At 47.2% G+C, this 21,420-nt stretch overlaps 1 long non-coding RNA gene across 2 annotated transcripts in view; it reads left to right on the top strand.

Annotated features, from left to right (window-relative positions):
- The first annotated feature begins 978 nt into the window (after positions 1 to 978).
- The window catches only part of LOC127663926 (uncharacterized), a 33,932-nt gene continuing 13,490 nt past the window's right edge, over positions 979 to 21,420 (top strand). For both annotated transcript variants that reach the window (XR_007973067.1, XR_007973066.1), the window contains exons 1-2: positions 979 to 1,214; positions 15,028 to 15,081. This is a non-coding gene — a long non-coding RNA (uncharacterized LOC127663926). The remainder of the gene's footprint in view (positions 1,215 to 15,027; positions 15,082 to 21,420) is intronic.

Genomic DNA, 21,420 nt, shown 5'->3' on the forward strand with positions numbered 1-21,420 from the left:
ATGGAGCGGCCTGGCCTCCTCTGTCCAGCTCCCGGGTAAACACTGGCTTGAGAGAGGTCGAAGAATTGATACAAGATCGGCCAGTTCCTGGCCGGCCTTCGCGGACGCGCCTCCTTTCCCAGCCCGGCATGTTTCCGCTCCGCCTACGCGCTCCCTGGGGCCTGTGCTTTCAGGGCCTCAGACTCTCCGGGTCCATCCAGCCACTGGGATTAGCCGAGCACAGGGACTAATCCTGGATGAGCCACGGTGTAAACCCGGATTGACTAGGGGACGGCGGGGGGTGGGGTGGGGGCGGGGACGGGGAAGGGAGAGAGCTGGCTCCCCTTCATCCAGTCCTACCTGTGAGGCATGATGGAGTCTGAACTCTCCAGGTCTCTGGTACTTTTGAACTGACCTGTAGCCAGCTGTGTGTTGAAGGATGAGGATGGATGGGGGAAAGCAAGAGAGGTGTGTCTTGAAGACACAGCTGGATCATGCACTCCTAAATGTGGCACATTGGTAGTCAGCTCCCTGGCCAAGTCTGCAAGCCAGTCAGTCTTCTGCACCTTGGCTACAGACTCAAAAGCCCTCCGCTCTACCAGTGGCTATGGTGATGGTTCCTCCAGTGTTTAGATCTCATGGTATGAGGAGGCAGTGTGACAGTGTGGACAGTCCATATCCTCTCCACCCTGAATTGATGAGACGGTTAAGACCAAGGGGGTGGCGTGTCAGTGGTCAAGGAAGTTGAAGGAGATGGGGAGTGGCCAGCTGGGTACCAGAATCCTAACTCTGGTTCACTTACTAATTCTACAAACATTTCCTGGGCCTCTCCCTCCTACCAGTCAAGAACCAGATACTGGGACACCTCAAGAATGACGCATGATCTCTGAGAAATAAAGACAGGTAAACAATGAACACATTGCGTTCAGCCGAGACTTGAGCCTGAAATTCTGGCTCAAGAACCAAACGGGTTGCCTTCTCCAGAAGCAAGAAGGCTTTCCCAGACAGTTGGTAAATGATGAGCTTCAAGGGCAGATGACGGAAAGCTCACAGAGGGAGGTACAGGAAGTCCTGTATGTGAGTGCCTGGAGGTGGAGTAGATAGGCGGTCTGGAAAGTCCAGAGCAGCGGTTGAGCAGAAGCACAAGCCAGGACCAGAAGGACCTGCTCCTCTGTCTAAGAACTGGGGGGAGGAGAGGGCCACCGAAGAAGAAGTCCACGCCTCTGAGAGAAAAGGTCAGATTTACATTTTTTATAGATTCTGTATTCCTTCCTTCCGTGCCCCAACTTTCTCTGGGGATGTCTGGGCTAGGAGTAGAGACACACACAGGCAAAAAGACCGGAAGAGGAACCAGGTTGATTTCAGGTTGGTTAAGACAGTCCTTCCGTCATTTGTGAACTTAATAATAGCAGAAAGTTGTTTGTACAACTCCTGGTGACCTGGTTTGGGGCAGGTGACAGCCTCAGTTTCTTCATCTCTAAAATGGGGCTGGTTATAGAGTGATTCTAAGGGTCAGTGAAGTCTTGTCTACTTTTGTTTTACTTTTACTTTGCCAGGTGCTGACATCTGAGCACTGACTTAGGGAGCGTCCTTACTCTCTACCCTGGAACATACTTTCCAACTGAGAAGACAGACTAGACAAACAAACAAACAAACAAACAAATGAGATAATTATAGATTGTGTTTTAAGTGCTGGGAAGGAAACCACCGTGGGACAGGAAGAAAGACGGATGGAGGAGGCACAGGGGAAGGGGCTGCTTTATTCAGCATAGCCAGGAAGCTTTGTTGTGGTGGTGGTGGTGGTTGAGAAATTCCAAGCTTTGGCCCTTAGTGAGAACATTCAGGTGCTAGGAGCTGCAGCTGCAAAGGGTCTGAGATGGAGAGAGCATCCCTCCTGAATCCCAGGAAGATGCTAAGCTTCATGAAGGCAGGTACCTTGAGCTCTCTAAATACAGGGGAGATGAAGAGAAGAGAACAGTGTCCAGCCTCCTGGCACCCTCCCCACCACTCACAGGAATGGGGTGGGGAGCTGTTGGTCTTTTTATCAGTCAGCCCATCTGCTCAGCTGTTACACAACTGCCTCCCCCAATTCTAGGGGGAGTTGACTCTAGATCAGTTGAGCTCCGTCCACTTGTAATCTTTTCCTGGACTAAGTCTTCTTCTTAGGTTGCAGGGCCAGCTTTGGTCCCTCCAGAATCAGCCTGTCCAATGCCTAGACTAGATAGATAGACTTGAATATCTGACCCTGGGAGATGGTGTTCCCAGAGGAAAATATCTATTATTTAAAGGTTTGGGCCCTCCAGAGTGTCCCCCCTGGTACAGTCACACTTCGGGGAGATGACCTGGATCCCTGTCTAATTTCCCCTTGAAGAATGTTTCCTACACACTGATGCAGTTCCCGCAGAGCCACCCACCCACCCCTCCTGCAAAGTGGTACAGCTCCTCACACACACACACACACACACACACACACCATCCAGCTGCACACTGCGTCTCCATGGCAACTGGGAGGCCTGGTCCATGGATGTTAGAAATAAGTGCCAGAGGAAGAAGAGAGAAGGTGTGGGAAGAGAATGAGAAGAGAAACGTCAGTAGGGAAAAAAAAGATTTTCGAAGCTAGCCTTGAGGGGAGACCCCTCCTCTTGCTTTGTGTCCACTTGCCAGGAAGACTCAGTGGACTTGGGTCTTGAGAAAGAGGGGTTGGGGTAGAAGACTGAGCGTGGACTAGCAGTAGGGAGGGGCAGGTAGTGTTGCTCCTGGGCACTGAGAAAGGAACTTGAATGACTGTGTGGAGTCTCAGGATGTGACTATACCTTCTGGGTAAACGGCAGATAAGGCGGGTAGGATAGGGTGAGAGACTTGGGGGAGCTACTTTTCCTTATTCCTGACCTAATTGGCTGTTCAGGCTGAAACCACCTCTTAGTCACTTAGTCTAATTAGAATTGTTCTCCAGAAGATGTTGGGGGAGGGGAAGGAAATAATGGGGGGAGGGAGGGTAGAGTCAGAAGGGGTGGGGATGGGACTTCTGGATGAGATGCTCTGTCAGAGTCCAGGTTGGGAGTCACCCCACCTCTGTCTTTCCGGCTGCCATTACACGCTCTCTTCCTGCTCCTTCCCCACCCTGAGCTTCCCTCCTGTCTCCGTCTCCACATTTCTCTTTACTTCTCCTCATCCTCTCCAGGTCTGTCTCAGATCCCTGAGCCTATCCCTTTCCATCTTTTCCTTCCTCACAGCCTCTCAGCGTTGTCTCCCCATTACAGGTTTGATCTAATGGACGGATAAAGTATTGGGGAAATCATAACTGGGAACTGGTCCTACTGGGACATAGAGAAAGAGATGGATCTTGAGGGAACAGAGCAGAAGCTGGCTGGTAGGACGCTCCGCTCCAGACCAGCAGGGACAACAGATAGAAGGAGCAAAGCCTTCTCTTCTCTTGTCACCTGTAGGGAGGTTATCAAGGAGAATGGCCCGTGAGAGCTCAGCCTGGTGCTGGGCTGCCTGTCTGGTTGCCTTGAGGAAGTTACTTAACCTCTGTTAGGTCTCCCTAGCCGAAACAGGGATAATAAAGCCGAAATTTGTCTTGTGGATTTAAGGTGCTAATGCATACAAATTGCTAAGTAAAGGCTCAATAAGAGCTAGATAAATGGTACCTTTAAGCCAGGCATGGTGAAACATGCTTACGATCTCAGCACTTGGGAGGATGAGGCAGGAGGATTGACATAAGTTCAGAACAACCAACAGGGTTATACGTAGTAATTTCAAGATTAGTCTGGGGTAAGGGGGTGAGATGGTGCCTCAAAAAATTAAATAGATAGCTAGGCATAATGGTATATAGTTTTCATTCAATTCACTTGGATAGCAGAGGCAGGAAGGTCTCTGTGAGTTCAAGGTCAGTCTGGTCTGCAGAGTAAGCTTTAGGCTAGCCAGAGTCATGTAGGAATACCCAGTCTCAAACACATAAACACATATGCACATACATACATACATGGTAGGTTTTATGGTCAGTCCAGACTTTTTTTTTCTTTCTCTAGAGCCCTTCAGGAGCATTGTTCTTCTCTCTTTTTTATTTTTTTGGTTTTTTAAAGACAGGGTTTCTCTGTGTAGCCCTGGCTGTCCTGGAACTCACTCTGTAGACCAGGTTGGCCTCGAACTCAGAAATCCACCTGCCTCTGCCTCCCAGAGTGCTGGGATTACAGGCGTGTGCCACCACCTCCCGGCTGCATTGTTCTTTTCTTGAAGCGTCTCCATCCATGGAAAGCAAACTAACCCCATCCTAGCCCCAGATGCATCTCCTTCCCTTGCTCCTGAGACCATTCAGTCACTACCCTCTTTCAGAGGCCATAGCTACATGTGCGATGGGGCTTGGGCTCTGCCTCCCACCCACAAGTTCAGAAAGACTTCTCTGGCTTCAGGTCTGCTTCCCCTGCCCTGCTTGCCTCTGAGGGGAGGAAAGAGGACAGCCATAAATGATGTAGAAGAAGACGTATCCTTGCTGAGGGGGACAGTAAGGGATAAGCAGCATCCAGAAGCCTGAATATTTCATGGCGTTGCAGCACCAGCAAGGGCAAAGTCCCTGGGCTGTGTTTGCCAGTGCGCATGTGATTCTTCCACTCGGCTTGGATATGCTCCACTTGCCCCGTGCCCTCTGTACTGCCAACCCTCAAAAACCCGTACCTGCAGAAAGCTGCTGCCCCCATGAGCCCTTTCCGGCCCAGGATCCTTCTAAAGTCCTCCCCGAGCATGCATATTCTATTTGCAGCAATAGGAATTTGTGTCCCAGGGAAGCTGTGTTAAAACATTTTACCCAAGGGCTGCAGAGATGGCTCAGCAGTTCAGAGCACTTGCTGCTCTTTCAGAGGACTTCAGGTCTGTTCCAGCACCTGTGACTGTCAACCACCCATGACTCCAGCATTTGGGGATTCCAGCGCCCTCTTCTGGCCTCTGAGAATCCTGCAGCCAAGTGTACAGACATACACATACATAAAAATAAGTGAAAGCTAGGTGTTGGAGCCCATGCCTTTAATCCCAGTGCTCAGGAAGCAGAGGCAGGTGGATCTGTGAGTTCCAGGCCAGCCTGGCCTACAGAGTGAGTTCCAGGACAGCCAGAACTACATAGTGATACCCTGTCTCAAAAAAACCAAAAATATAAGTTCCCCAGGAGTTGGCAGCTTGACTCTTCATCCCCTGAACATTAGGAATTAAAAGCTCGCCGGGCGGTGGTGGTGCACACCTGTAATCCCAGCACTCTGGGAGGCAGAGGCAGGTGGATTTCTGAGTTCAAGGCCAGCCTGGTCTACAGAGTGAGTTCCAGGACAGCCAGGACTACACAGAGAAACCATGTCTCAAAAAAAACCCCAAAATCCAAAAAACAAAACAAAAACAAACAAACAAAAAAAGGAATTAAAAGCTGGAAAAATGGTGGGTGGAGGTGAGGGCCGTTGGGAGGAGGCCACCTGATTTGACACATTCGTTATGGTTGACTGAAGCAGAGCAGAGGCTAGCAACAGGCTAAGTGGTGGGGACAGACTGCCAGGTGTCCACTTCTCCCAGCAGCCCCAGGGGACTGCGTATCACCCTTCCCCTCACTTCAAATCCAAGTGGTCAGGTTGAAGATGCCCCTTTTAACTTGGGTCTCAGGCCCTCTTTTGTCCGGTGTCCTGACCTAAGCCCTATCTGTCATTGCTTGGTCACGTGCTTAAGTTTTGTCTCCTCCCACTATAATAAAAGTTTACCAAAGGAAAGAACCTTGTTTATGTTGTTTTCCACTACCCCCACCAAAGATGTTTAAGGAAGGAAAGAAGAAAGAAAGGAAGGAAATCTACTTCAGGATTGTATAGCAAAAGCAAGAAACTGGGGGTGGGGTGGGGTGGGGTGACTGGAGGTCTGTAAAAAGATTAGGTGAGAAGGGCTGTGGAGGGAGAAGGAAGAAGACTGGTGGGGTGGGGATTAAGGGGGACACGGGACACTTGGGAGGAGATGGACATGAGGAAGGCCTTGGGTTGAAAGCAGTTGGATCTGGAACCAGAAGCGGGGCTTTGGTAGGGTCCAGGTTTCCAGAGGGTTTAGAAGCCAGAATTTTGGAGAGGAGAACTTCAAATAGGATCTCTCATACAGACAAGCCTGAGGTTGGGATCTGGGGCCACAGAGGGAGAATGAGGGGCTTCATCAGATTTCCCAGAGTCTGCTGGCTCCATCAGTGCCCCTCCAAACCACATTGGAGCTGGATGTCCAACTCAAGTGCCTTTCTCTTACCTTTCCAAGTCCATAAGAAGAAGTGGCCTAGGCTTGACTGGACAATACTTCCCTGAGAGAAAAGGCTAGGGTTCTTCCTATAGCCTGGGAAGGTACCAGAAGCCAGCAGGGGCTCCTGACTCTTTGATTCCCTATGATATAGTGTGTGTGTGTGTGGGGGGGTGTGTGTCTTTGCAAAGCCTCTATCCTCCCAAATCAAAGACAACAGTGATATTAAGTCATTAGCACTTATTCCAGTGGAAACTAAGTTGGAAGAAATAATTGAGAACAGAGGTTAGTCCGGTCCCCTGGCCCTCTCCCTACCCCAGCTTACCAACATTCAGAAAAGACAGGAAGACAGAAGAGGCAGTCCAGACTGTGTTGGGCAATTCTTATCATAAAGGTGGTCCCTCCCACCACCACCCAGAATTGGCCAGTATAGCTGTGTTGGGAAGGAGGATGCTGAGGAGGGAGCAGAAGATAGGTGAACACCTGCAATAGTTGTCATGGTAACTTGACTGGATCCCAAGAGGATAGCTTCTCCCCCAAAGTCCTATGAGGTCTGGAACAGAAGAACCTGTGTGTGTGAGTGCGAGTGCATGTGCGCCCTGGGTTTGGCCACTTGTCCAAGTGAGATAGACCAGGTAAGGGGCTATAGAGAAGGATAGGGGAGTACAGGAAGATAGCCCTTCACAAAGGGAGGTGAGGGCGGGACTCTTGTGCATTGTGCCTGGAGTGGTAACCAGGAGTGTGGAGGATTCCTGTACATATACTCACCCACTTATATCCTACAGCCAGACCACACAGCAGAGGGGGTTCGAAGGCAGGTGATTATTAACAGACAAAAACAATCACAGTTAACCTTAATTGAGAGCTTATTAAATCCAACTATGTATGTGGTTATGCTAAACATTTTACAGGCGGTGTCCCATTTGACTCTCAGAACAACTATACAAGGTAGGAATTATGAGCCCCACAACACGTGAGGAAACAGATGCTAAGAGGTTGAGTACCTTGCTCCAGGTCAGTGAGCTGCAAAGAGATAGGCAAGACCCTGCAGGAAGAGAGGAGACAGAGAACATGGTGACAGCCCCAGGTCCTCTGCCCTGTCTCTAGGTCATATGGTCACTCAGGTGCCTTTGTGTGTTACTTCACGGGCTAGTTGAGAGGCGGGGCCTGGGAATCTCGGCTCCTGGTGCTTGGGTTGAGCTGGGGCAGCTGAGGGCACCTGTGGGGGTGTGGGGTACACTGAGCAGCGGGCATCGTGATTGGCACGAGCCAGGGGAGCGGCTGGCAGCCTTGTTCCTGGTAAACACGAGGAGAGGTTACTTCACAAGGAAACAGTAATTAACTTTAATTAGCACCTTGCATCTCAGAATATTATTAACATCTCAATTTCTCTAATCAAGGCAGCAGGAGAGACATGGAGACTGTTATGCTAGCTTAGGAAAAATTAATTAAGAAGAGTTAAAATGACTCTTCTCCTTATTGTGCTCAGCTGACTCAACCATAGACTGGTCTAGAAATAATTCCAATATTGAAGATTCCAATTTTGAAGATGGCTAACAATCTTCAGCCAGCTGTGTTAATTTAACATATAGTCTCCACTTTTCCTGAGAAGTAACAGCTTAATTCTTGATTCACAAGGCTACCTCTCCCACCTCAGAGGCCAAGCTTTGGATCCTTAAAGTTGTTAATTTACAACTGAATTGGATACTTCTGGGACAAGTTAATCCTATTCCACCTTTAACTCTTGACCTTGTCTGTTAAGCAGACTGGCTGTCTCCACCCAGGCTCACCTGGATGGAGAGATTACATGTAGCTGCTGGCGGCTACATAGTGGCGCCTGAACGTGGGAAGACCTGGCACGAGAGAATTTCTTGAGGTAGCCCTATCCAGCGAAGCTTCGCAGAAAAAGGTGAAAATTAATGGTGTCCGCATGGTAAGCAACATAGAGGGCAAAACTAGCGCTAGTGAATTCGTGTCTATGGTTGTGAGTGCAGGAATGGATACAGTTTTTCAAGCATACTGCGTGGACCCAGCGCAGGACTGCTTGGGTTGATAAGATAGGGAAATATGGGGAAGGAATTTGGTAGGCATTTGCCCAAAGCTCGTAAGAGCTGATTTCGGCGAAAAGAAAGGGGTTTTTAAAAATAGGCATATGTCCACAGCTTCTAAGAGCTGTTTAAAGAGGAAAATGGATGCAATTGCTTAACAAGCATGCTTAACTTTCTGTGTATCTTTCCGTGTTTGTCCCGGTGCACCGACTGTCTATGTGTATGTTTATGTCCTCTCTGTGTCTTTGTGTGAATGACTGTTTCATGTTTAAAAGAAAAATTGGTAAAGATTACATCTGCTGGTAACCTCTTGAGCTAGCCACAGTTTGTGTGGGGATTGATTCAAAGCCACGCCGCGACAGCGCAGCTCACTCAAGAGGCAAGCGTGGCTGGGGAAAAAGCCGCTCTTAAAGCCCAGAAACCTCAAGATTTGGGAAGACCTTGGTTTGGCTTGTGAAATTCATGTAGTCGCTTTATACTTGTTTCTAATTGGTTTTAATGATATAAGGCTTTACATTTCTTGACTAAAGAGTTATAAATTAATTGGTTATTATGTAAAAGGTATAGTGTTATTAAGAAAAGGTTAGTTTAAAACTGGTGATTCAGTGTTAGAGCTATCTTAACTAACTACACGTGGCCTAACGCCACTCATGCTTTGTTCTTGTTTATAATTGGATTTAAAGGTATATTTTGCATGTCTTGACTATAGAGTATTGGCTTAAGTCACTGCACATGATTTAAAAGGTATAATGTTATTAACAAAGTTAGGTTAAGGCTGGTAGTTTAGGGTAGTCGCCATTTTGAACACGTGGCATGATGGTTAAGGCTGGTAGTTTAGGGTAGTCGCCATTTTGAACACGTGGCATGGTGGTTAAGGCTGGTAGTTTAGGGTAGTCGCCATTTTGAACACCACATGGCATGACGCAATCCAGGAAATACAGGCCTTTGGGACGCTCCTAAATTGGCATGGTGTTTCATGTGAATCTTGGCCTGGAGATTAGACTTAATGAAGATTAAGATCTAAAATATTGTCTCTTTAATAAGTTACACTGTTATACACTTGAACATAAGAACTGGCATACAAACCTTGTGCTGTAAATATGTGTTTGCCATTAATTTTAAAGAAAATAGATTGTTTAAAATTGAGATTTGCTTCCAAAATTACAATTGTGCTCTAATATTGCAACAAAACATTGAGTTACAATAAAAATCAGTGTGTCATTGGCTACAGTTTTCAGTTTGCAGGCTCGTAATTGTTAACATTTTGTAATTAAGATAATTTTAAGAGTGATACTGCTGTCTCCAAAATTAAAAAGGAGATCTCAGTGGAAATGTATTTGATATCAAGTAGGTTCCTTTGACCATGAAATTACAGGTTTCTTTTGTTTAATCCTGTCTTAGTTAAAAGGCTCAGATTAGAAGATATTTACATTTGAGGAATCTCATACAATGTCCTTGCCAAGGACTCAAGGTGGATCCTAGGGCAGAAAAAAAAAAAAAAAAAAAAAAAATTTACATTTGAGTTAATGCAAAGCTTAGAGTTGCCTCAGGGGAAGCTAGTGAGGAAGTTTTGAGAAATTGTTTCTGCCTTACAGGCCCCACCTAGGGAGTGTTTGGTTTTAAAAAAAAAAAAAAAAAGTTTTTGACTTATCCAGGTGTGGGTTAAAATGCAGTTCAAATCTATGAAAGGTCAAGGAGGCTATAAAAGCATTAACATTTGGCCTGTCTACTCCCTACAAAATTATTGTAAATTTAAAGGGTTGGTTTTTTGCTTTACATTCTGATAATTATAAAAGCATTTGCTTCTAATTTTAAAGAGACAACAAAACAATTTCATTAGAAAGTTTTGCCTCAAGGAATGGCTAACAGCCTTATGTCTTGTGAGAAAAAGTGTTTTGTCTCTGTTTCAATACTAGAAGTTAAGATCTTAAAAATTTCAGTGTATAATGTTCATAGAATGTTTGTTACAGGCCCTTGCTCCTATAGACTTTTAGAATTTTTAGGTAAATGGCTTTCAAAGGTTGTTAGGATATATTAATTGGCTTTATCTTATATTTACCTCATTTTAAGCTTGCCACAGAAGGTCTTAAACCTCTGTTTTCAAGGTAGGAAACATTTGTTCCTTGCTTCAAGCAACAATCAAATTTATTATTAATGGTTGGTCTATTACATGGCAAGCATTTTTAGGCAAAATTAATAATTGTTATCCAAAAGATAATTTGTACTATCAGATCACATGTTTATTCCTTTAAGTTTCTCCCTGCTCCAACACAGATACCTGAATTGGGTGCTATAGCAGCTATTTTTAAGATGTTAAAGGTCAAGCTTTTAATAATAATAGATATACATAGCTCATGGTTTATAATTGCTTAAAATTGGTCCATTTTTAATACTGCTAATTCTTAATTTCTACAGTTTGTACAAGTGTGATTCAAATTTCTAAGAACAAAGGATATATTCTCTAAATGACTGTCCTTTAGGTATTTGAAATAATTTTATATTTTGTGCACATCAAATTGTAAAGATTTGTTCTTGATGTCCTCAATTTCTACCTCTACCACGTAATGGTGTTAATCCTAGAGGACTTAGTTATTACAGATAAATGATATTCATATTTCTAATTTAGAAGATTAAAAAATATGTACATGTGACTAATGATTCATTTTTAGGCTGTCTAGTTGCAACTGCTCTAACAGAAAAAGCAACTATATTTTATATAATTACATAGTTATTGCCTATGTTATGGGTTATACTTTGTGTTCCAACTTAAATTAATAAAACAATATCTTCTTGGAAGAAAGAAGAGAGGGGAAATCGTGTCCCTGTACATATAATTTAAATTATGCTTGCATGTTTTTAAGAAAATTTTAAAATTTAGATGCCAAGAAACTCCTTGCTAAATGTATATGACATCTTGTAATTAGACATATTGATGTCTAGGTGAAATGAAGGAATTCACTTACTAACATATGCCATGATCCTGATTTAATATTGGGGGAGAAGGCATGTCCTCTGTTTTTTCCACAGAATGCTGCAGAAGATATGCTGACTGTGTGCTTGCTGAATGCCCAGACCATGGTAACATAAGAGCTATATTGGATATATGTTCTTGACTTACCTCAATTGTTAAATGTCCCAGGTTAGATAAATTGCCTAGCTTCAAGCTTTTAGACTTTGTGGGGCAGAACATGGAGACTGTTATGCTAGCTTAGGAAAAATTAATTAAGAAGAGTTAAAATGACTCTTCTCCTTATTGTGCTCAGCTGACTCAACCATAGACTGGTCTAGAAATAATTCCAATATTGAAGATTCCAATTTTGAAGATGGCTAACAATCTTCAGCCAGCTGTGTTAATTTAACATATAGTCTCCACTTTTCCTGAGAAGTAACAGCTTAATTCTTGATTCACAAGGCTACCTCTCCCACCTCAGAGGCCAAGCTTTGGATCCTTAAAGTTGTTAATTTACAACTGAATTGGATACTTCTGGGACAAGTTAATCCTATTCCACCTTTAACTCTTGACCTTGTCTGTTAAGCAGACTGGCTGTCTCCACCCAGGCTCACCTGGATGGAGAGATTACATGTAGCTGCTGGCGGCTACAGGAGAGGGCGGCATCTGCTTTGCCGACTCTTTCCTGGCCGTGCTTCCCCAGCTTGGCATGGCTCCTGAGCGGCCCCCACCCCTGGCTGGTGCCCAGGAGTATGTCCTCAGGGACTGGTTGCCAAGGGGAGGCAGCCAGTGAGGAAAGAGGGGTTTGGGTTGGCAGGCCAGAGAGAAGGGACAAGCCAAGGCTTCGAAGCCAAGGGACAGAAGTTGGGGGCTCTGTATTTGGCCAACTCATCTTTCCTGATAACCTGTAAGCTCCCAGGCAGAGCTTACTTATACTGTGTTGATTCTGAAAACAGACATGATCACCTTCCTTCCTTCCTTCCTTCCTTCCTTCCTTCCCCTCTCTTCTTCTCTCTTAGAAGCTATCCTCTTCTCTGTTACTCTCTCCTTTCTGTTTTTCTGTTTTCTCTTTTTCTCACTTTATCTCTCACCCTCTCTCTACTCCAATACAAACACCTGGAGTCTCCTGTCCAGCCCGAGGCCTCTGCCTCCACCTCTGGGGGTGCACAATGGGCAGAAGATAAATCCCTCGGGGTTTAGAAGCTTTGGGTTTAGGGGAAAGATAAGTTGTGTATACAGACCTTCCATTTGGGTCCCCTACTGATAGGCACCGTAAGGTAATGGGTATAAGGGTTCTGGGGCTCCGGGAGAAAGGCAGGAATGGAAGAGGGCAGAGTCCTAACTAGGACACCAGGCCAAAAGCCATTTGAAGCACTAGTGAGGCCACAGGACCCAAGGACCCGAAATTAGCAATGGCACATAGGTGCTGATCTGCTCTCTTCAGAAGGCCATCTCAAGAAGGAAGTCCCTGAGGGTACAGGAAGTGATTCTCTCTTCATTATCCTTACCCTAGATGACTGTTAACCCTGCCACAGGTCCAATATTAATAAGTGACTGCCCTCCTTGGCCTAATTATAGCAGCTAGCTGCTTGCACAGGTGGCGTTTATTAGACAGTCTTTAGGGATGACTCTCAGGTTCCTCCAGCTTGGGTGTTTTGTTTTGTTTTGTTTTGTTTTACTTACTGAGCACCTACTAAGTGTCAAAGGCTTGGTTTGCCCAGAAGTAGGTACTGATATTTGAGTTTCTTTCTATAGGGACTGGAGGAACCAAAAGAAAGTGGCCTACAGGCCTGGGCATTCTAGCAAAGAGCCTGGCAGTATAGGCACAGAATCCCCTGGAAAGAGGTCTTGTCCACATCTTTCTGATTAGCAGTCCTCACCTGCTGCTGCATCTGTGCCTACAGTGTCACCTGCCCCTCCGGGTGTTTGTAATCTGGAGGACAAAGTTAGAGGGTCAAGTTAGAAGGCAGGCCAGGCAACCAGAGGGCAGAAAGGTTAGAGCCCACCCAGTTGGAGGCACATACCATTTGATTGCCTCATTTTCCTTGCCACAGGGAAGGGACTTCTCAAGCTGCAGGTGCAAAGGGGGAGCAGCTCTGCGGCTGAGCTCACAGGGCCGTGGAGAAGTCAGCAGGGGCACCCGCCTTTCCTTTGCTGTCAATCTGGCCATCACTTAGGGCTAACAGGCGTTGAGGCCCTAAGTCTCACTGTACCCTGGAGAGAGAGGCAGGAATTGTTAGACCTCAGGGTTTGTAGTTGAGGACTGACGTAAAGACCACAGTGAAGTCAGCTTGCTGGAAGAAAGTGAAAGCGAGATGTCACAGCTCCTGCCCTTGTGTCCTTCAGTGTCCTGTGCCCACCTTACCGCGAGCCCTCCTGGCATGAGCTTGGCCTTTGGCTCAAGGAGAACTCTGAGAAGGCCGCTAGCTTGCTAGGAAACAGCCGTCAGCTTGCTCGCACACTCCTCTCTCTCTCTCTCTCTCTCTCTCTCTCTCTCTCTCTCTCTCTCTCTCTCTCTCTCTCTCTCTCTCGCTCTCCCTCCCCTCCTCCTCCTCCCCACCCCTTCCCCAGTTCCAGCACCCTGAGGGCCAGGGGCTGGGCCTCCGTAATTGAAGAGTAGTCTGCACAGGGCGGGGAAGAAGCTGACGTTTCCAAAGGCCGTTTTGATGTTGATGATTATGGCCCAGATAAGGCAGTCTTTCTACCCAGACCCAGGCCTTTCTTTGTTTTTTCCTCCAACAGCCTCTCTGGCTCAGGGTTCTGAGGACTGCCTCTGAAGTGGATCAACTCTGACTTCTCTTTGGACCGGGAAGGGAGATACTTGGTCAAAGTGAAACCTGGGGACATAGCCCACCCTCATCTTCTTGCTGGGCACAGGGGTGTATTGCCGAGATCATTAGCATAACATTTGCATAAGAAACAATTGAGGAGATTGGAGTCCTGCCTCAGAGGAAGCACCTGCCAGCCTCGGCGAATGAAAGCATTTCCACCTCCACCCCCGAGACCCCTCAGCCCAGCCCCCAGGATCCCAAGAACCTGACTGGAACCCAGCTTGATTAATGGCGATCAGTTACCGTGCACAGTGCGCCTACTAAGCACCAAGCGCAGCTGTGCATGCTGTTCCTTTTGATCTTCACAAATGACTCCCCTGAGGTGCTAGGTTTTATAATCCCATTTTACAGAGGAGGAAGCTAAGAATCATCTACGCTTTCCATCTACACGCCTTCAGGCTAGATGGGCTGTTAGCTGGTCCCGTTGGCTTTGAGGAAAAAGGTCATGTGACCCGTGTCCTGCACTCCTCCAGGGAAGCCGTGTGCTCTGGGCTCCTCTGAAGCATGCAGAGTAAAGCCCACGGGTTATAGGATCCCTAGAGGCTTAGATAAGAGCTCAGAGACAGGCTCCTAGACATGGATACACATGCTCATACACTCACATGCACGACTCCGCCCCTCCCCCCTCCGGCTTCTTGAGGCAGAGGAGCCCGCTGACTCGGTCCATAACCAGGTTAGCCAAGATCCAATTAACTAGTTAGCACAGGCAGGGCTGGGGGCAGGGAGGGCGTGCAGGAGAGCGGATGGATGGGTCGGGTAATGTGCGGAGACAGCCAGAGACATCGGCTCCAAGCTAACCTGATAAGCAGCTCTCGGTTTCCACTCGCCCTGCCTAGCAGGATGAGAGAGCAGACCCCAGCAGCTGAAAGGAAGAGGGAGCATTGGCCTCTGACCTTCTCCCGCCCTCCCCCAGTGAATTCCCAGCACCCTCAGCTTCTGGCTTTCTCTCTGAGCAACCCGCTCTCCCTTCCCCTTTCAGATGCTGTGAAGCCCCAGCTTCGGGAAGATATATTTTCATCGCAGTGAGGCCAAAGTAAGGATCTGGGCGTATCTGTTATCCTTCAGGGAAGGTAACAGGAGGGAGAGGAGGGGAAGGAGCAGCTGGAGATGCTGGGGGAGGGGAAGGCAACAATAGCCACTATTTATGGAGTTCACCAAACACTAGGCACTGTATAACCATTCATGTGTATTATCTCATCCGCACTCCCGACAGTCCATTGCAGGAGGTATTAGCAAAGCCCTCATTTTGCAGATGAGGAAATGGAGACCCAAGGAACTCACCCAAGGTCACACTTCCAAGCTGCCTCTGTCTCAAGAGGGCCATGCTATATCCAGGTCTACAACCGACAGTAATACCGTGGCTCTCTTCATCCCTGTAGGTTGACAAAGGGTTGCCCGGATCTGTCGTAGGCAGGTGCTTTACCATAAGGTAGTTTTACTTCTGATCTCCATCTTGCAGTTAAATGAAATTGAGGCCCCAAGGAACAATGGGATTTTTTCAAAGCCTTTCACTGCTGCTGTATTGGTCAGAACTTGAATCCAGGCCAGTTCTGACTTCTAATCTAGTACTCGTCGGAAGGCACTATGGGAGGAAAAAGACAGCCTCTGCTGAAGTTAAGGTGGGCCACCCATCTATTTGAGTTTACTTCTTTAAGTCTGGCTTATTGACAGCCCAGAGTGTGTAAGGTGTCGCATGCGCTGAGCAAACCCATCTGGAATAGAAGAAGCAAGTAGTTTTTTTTTTTTTTTTAAGACTTATTTATCTATTTTATGTGTGTGAGTACACTGTAGCTGTCTTCAGACACAGCAGAATCTCATTACAGATGGTTGTGAGTCACCATGTGGTTGCTGGGAATTGAACTCAGGACCTTCGGAAGAGCAGTCAGTGCTCTTAACCACTGAGCCATCTCTCCAGCCCAGAATCCCTCTGCTCCTCTCAGCACCAACATCTCTGCCTTGAGTCTCTCCTGCTTTCCCAAGGCTGCATCTGAAGGGCAGAGTTGAGGAACTCTGCAAGGTCACAACCTCCAGTTTCAGACAGAAATATAAACCATGTTTCTGACTTTAAGGCTAATTTCCTTTCAGCCCGGGCTCTTCATTCCTTCAGGGGTGGGGTGGGACTCTCACCCTAAAAGCTTTGAGTTTGACTGATGTCCCCCCCCCCCCCAGAGTGAAAGAGTAGTGACCACATGCTCACATGGGTTCTCTGACACCAGCACCAGAAGAGTTAAGACATCCTCAGCAGAAGGGACAGAAGAGTTGTCCATACAGGAAGCTATTCTCCAGTCCCAAAAGCCTCTGGGGAAGGGGGAAGGGAGTCACTTTTTTTTCCAGCCTGTTTCTCAGGCTCCTCAGCCTCCCCAGGGATCCAGCTACATGCCAGAGACTGACCCTTGACCTGGGCCCTTCTACTCAACCTCCCCAGCCGGATAGACTCCGATTCCACTCGGGGGCCCTCAGGGTACTGAGAGGATGGGACAACCCCACTTCCTCACCTCCCTCTCTCCCCACCATCCCAACTATTCCCCCAATCTGGTTTACACCCCCCACACACACACACACCCATGGTGCCTCACTCCACTCCTGTGCCACAGACACCATCTTCAGATCCTCCTCCACTCTAACTCTGGGTCCCCAGTCCCCCCCTCCCAGCCCCCGCCTTCATAATCTTCTAAAAATAAAAGCCTGTGATTCAAGTTGGCAACTCCGGAAACACAGGATCCAGCCCAGGCATCCGCCGGGTGGGGGACAAGGAAGGACCCACAAACAGAGAAAGACCCAGACGAAACAGCCCAGGTAAACACAGGAACACAGGCTGTTCCTGAGGAGAAAGAAGGCAGTAGTGGGGGCCAGGAAGGAAGAGAGCATTGCTGGGGAAGGGAGGGCTCCTGAGGTAAGGTCTCTGATAAACAGAGTGTGGGGTCTCCCATGGCATCCTGTCTGTTGTCATGAGTGTGTTCTACTTTCTAAATAGTAACTTCATCCCCAAAGGCAGGCCTTGACCAAACTAAAACCCAGGGAAATCCCCTTCCTACAAAAAGTTTGAGCCCATTCCCTCAGGGGGCTTCTAGTAGCTTTGCTTCTCTGGGAGGGGAGGAAGGTCACCTATTCTTGGCCTGCTGCTGCCTCTTCCTGGGCCCTAGCCAGGTCAAAGGTCAAAGGGAATCTAGGCGTTGGTCCTTCTGAGATTGTCTTTGCTCCCAGAAGTGCCACAGGTGGCCATGGGAAAGGGTCCGAAAGTACACTCCTCCATGGCAGTCCAGACCAGTAGCAGAAGGACAAGACCACTTCTCTTGAGCGGGATTCTCTCCTGTACTGAGTTCTTCAGCTTTCTGGACTGGAATTTATTTAAGTTCTTTTTTTTTTTTTTTTAATTTGATTTTTTTTTTGAGAGAGAGTTTCTCCGTATAGCCCTGGCTGTCCTGGAACTCACTCTGTAGACCAGGCTGGTCTTGAACTCAGAAATCTGCCTGCCTCTGCCTCCCAGAGTGCTGGGATTACAGGCGTGCGCCACCACCGCCCAGCTACTTATTTAAGTTCTTGATCACAGTGCATTTGGGGACCTTGTGAACTATAGCAATTAATGAGAAGGAAAAATGGCTAATATTTTCCTATGCTCCACACCTGGGTTTAAATGGTACAAGCTTGTTATTATGTGTGGATAATCTTGTTGTGAGCTCACTTTTTTTGTTTGTTTGTTTTTCTGTTTTATTTTGTTTTTCGAGACAGGGTTTCTCTGTGTGGCCCTGGCTGTCCAGGAACTCACTCTGTAGACCAGGCTGGCCTTGAACTCAGAAATCCATCTGCCTCTGCCTCCCAAGTGCTGGGATTAAAGGTATGTGCCACCACTGCCTGGGTGTTTTTCTCATTTTTCTCGTTCCTAACTTATAGGTGAAACAATTGCTCCCAGAGCTGACCCAGGTCCCAACAGTAAATGGCCAAGTTGGAATTTGAACTCAGCTATGCCCGACTCCATAGCCCTTTCCCTCCAGCCTCTGTGCCTTAGCCTGAGGGTTTGGTATATCTCTGAGCTAAAATCTGGGAAGCAAGTATGTTCTTAATTTCAAATACTACCACGTGTCTTGGGACCAGATATTTGGGTAGAGCGAGACAGTAGCTTTCTGGGAAGCTGGAGCTTCCTTCTGTACTGGCCTGGCTCCCACACTGTCCCAAGTGGCAGATCCCATGGGTACAAGTGACTCCAGGACCTTTAATTCTTTAGTCATCCTTAGTCAGAACCTCTGAGCAGCTGCTGGGACACTGGCTACAGGGATTTAGGAAAGTGCCCACCAGCCTCATCCCTTATTTCCAGGAATAGTCAGCCAGGCCTGCAAAACAGCAGTCTGGGCCCAGGCAGGCCACCTCTGGCAGGTGGTGGCCTCCTAGGAGCACCGACATTGTGTTTGCTTTTCCGTTTGTTTCCTTGATTGGGTGGAGGCTGGGCCAGGCAGCTCGGACAGGCTCGGCAGCCCACAACTCGATGACAGAGAAGATAAGACTGATCTAAAAGACCTGACCATCTGTCATGTCCGAGTCTGAGCCATTCTCGGCCCTCTGTCTGTCCAGTGAATCCCTGTGCTCTTCTGCCATATATGGCCTCTGCGTGCTAGACAACAACCAACCCCTGTGCTGAGGCTCTGCGGACGCCACCGTTCGTTCAGCTCCTCCTATACCACACGATAGCAGCCTTTTGTTTACACAATAACTGCACATCACATGGGGGGTTAGATGGTGTGCTCAAGAGGAGTCTACCTTTAAAGTTGATAAGCATAGATAAACACACATGCATGTATCTGTCTATGCCACAAGGCTTGGGTACGCTAGGCAAACACCACTCCTAAGTTGTATCGCCAGCTCCTATGCCCATTCTTTGTTGTTTTTGAGACAGCGTTTCCATGTAGCTTAGGCTAGCCCTCAGATTCCAAGTTTCACGTGAAGTTAATGGTGACCTTGAACTCCAGACCTTCCTGCCTCTACTTCAAAGCCCTAGGAGCCATTAGACCTGGTGACATTTTTTGGTAGTTGGGGAGTTTGAACTCTGATCCTTACATATTGCACTACTGAGCTATAGCCTCGGCTCATTTACAATTTTATTTTGAGAGGAGATCTTGCTAAGTTGGCTACAGTCTGTCCTTGAACTAGTTATGTAACCCAGCAACTTGAGATCCTCCTGCCTCAGTCTTCCAAATAGGAAGGTTCCAGGTTTATACCACCACTCCAACACACTGAGCTTTTCTTGGTGTATTCATATAGGGTGGTGCACATTGCAATGGGGAGTACATGTACACATTCACATCGTAGAGGTCAGAGGACAACCGCAGGTGTCAGCTTTGGAACCATTGTCCCGTCTTTGAGATGGATCTACCTTTGACGTGATGCTCTCCAGTTAGGCTCTGTTAACTGACTGGTCAGTGCACTCCAGGAATCCACCTGTCTCTGCTTCCGTGGAGCTGGGAATATAACATACACCACCACATTGAACATTTTTACTTGACTTCTTAGTTAGGATTTTACAGCTGTGAACAGACACCCTGACCAAGGCAGCTCTTATAAGGACAACATTTAATTGGGACTGCCTTACAGGTTCAGAGGTTCAGTTCATTATCATCAAGGCAGGAACAAGGCAGTGTCCAGGCAGGCATGGTGCAAGAGGAGCTAAGAGTTCTACATTTTCTTTTCTTTCTTTTTTTTTTTTTTTTTTTTTTTTTTTTTTTTTTTTTGGTTTTTTGAGACAGGGTTTCTCTGTATAGCCCTGGCTGTCTGGAACTCACTCTGTAGAACCAGGCTGGCCTCAAACTCAGAAGTCTGCCTGCCTCTGCCTCCCAAGTGCTGGGATTAAAGGCGTGCACCACCACTGCCCGGCTCTACATTTTCATTGAAAGGCTGCCAGCAGAATACTGACTTCCAGGCAGCTAGGATGAGGGTCTTACAGCCCACACCCACAGAGACACACCTACTCCAACAGGGCCACACCTTCTAATAGTGCTACTCCCTGGACAGAGCATATACAATCCATCACAGGTTCTGTGGATTCAACTCAGAGGAGTACTTTATTAACAACTATGGTCACCCTCTTACACATTTTTATTACTCAAAAGACAACTTTCAGGGGTAGGTCATATTCATCTTCATTTTTGCAAGTGAGGAAACTGAAGCCAGAGGCTTACAGTTAGAAAGTAGATGAGCTGGGATTTGAACCCTCAGATTATAGACAGAGTACTTTCCCCTGTGATCACTCTTCAAGCATGCCCCACAAGCACTCATACTCCTCAGAATAAAATCGGTATGACTTCATGGATGTCTCAAACTGCTGCAGATAGTTCTTATGGAAAAGCCATGACCAGTAACCTAGGTAAAGCTTTATGGTAAGCCTCTAATTGGCTGCTGGCCAGCGCCTATCCTCCTGGGACAAGCTCTTCTGATCAGTTACTTGTGGACGCTGTCACACCTATAAAGCCTTGTTAAGTTCATCTCATTATTGCAATTCCTCATAGCCCCCCACCACCACCAAAAAAAAAAAAAAAAAATCCCCTGTCCTTTCATGCTTGTCATTTGAAATCCTAATTTATATATTCCTTTTTTCCTTTGTGGTTTTTAGGTCCTACCTGATCCTCCCTCCCACTGTGACCTTAGGGGTTCCAGGACAAATTTCATTCAGATCCTCTCACCCCCAATCCTATCCAGACAACCTTGATACGTAAATTTAATTCTAGCTCCTGCTTTGCCCATTCTGTTATCTTACAACATTTCTGTGAATTCATCCCCTCTGCCTTTCTGTGACTGCCTCCAGGGTCTCTGCCAATGCCTGCGCCTCTGAGTCGGTGCCACATAGCAGCTCATGTAACTTACAAGGGGCCTGAGGTTGAGTGACAGTAGACAGAAACTTGGAGACCCAGACAATGAGAATGGTTTGTGTGGATTCAGGAGCAGAACTCAGAAACACAGCAAGGTGAAAGAGAGGGGGATGGGAAGAATCACACTAGCCAGGCCGCAGTTCACAGGAGCTAGGCCGCGGTGGTGCACACCATTAATCTCAGCACTTGGAAGGCAGACAGTTGGATCTTTGTGAGTTCAAGGCTAGGCTGGTCAACAGAGCAAGTTCCAGGACAGCCTGTCTCAAAGAAAATCCTGTCTCAAAGAAAAACAAACAAATTATTAGAATGGAGAGGTGGAGGGGAAAGGGAGGCGAGGGAATGGGAATCACTCCCTTAGGTTAAAACAATCAGCATGGGAAGAGCCTACAGAGATCGTCCGTGCAGTCCAGGAGTGGCAAAGCACTCACAAGCTCTAGCGGGATGAGTAGCAGCTGCCTGGATGCACGGAGAAGACCATGGTAGTGTTGATTGGTAATGTCTGCTCTGGGCACTGAATT

Source organism: Apodemus sylvaticus, chromosome 13, assembly GCF_947179515.1.
Source record: "Apodemus sylvaticus chromosome 13, mApoSyl1.1, whole genome shotgun sequence".
In the NCBI taxonomy this organism is placed as follows: domain Eukaryota; kingdom Metazoa; phylum Chordata; class Mammalia; order Rodentia; family Muridae; genus Apodemus; species Apodemus sylvaticus.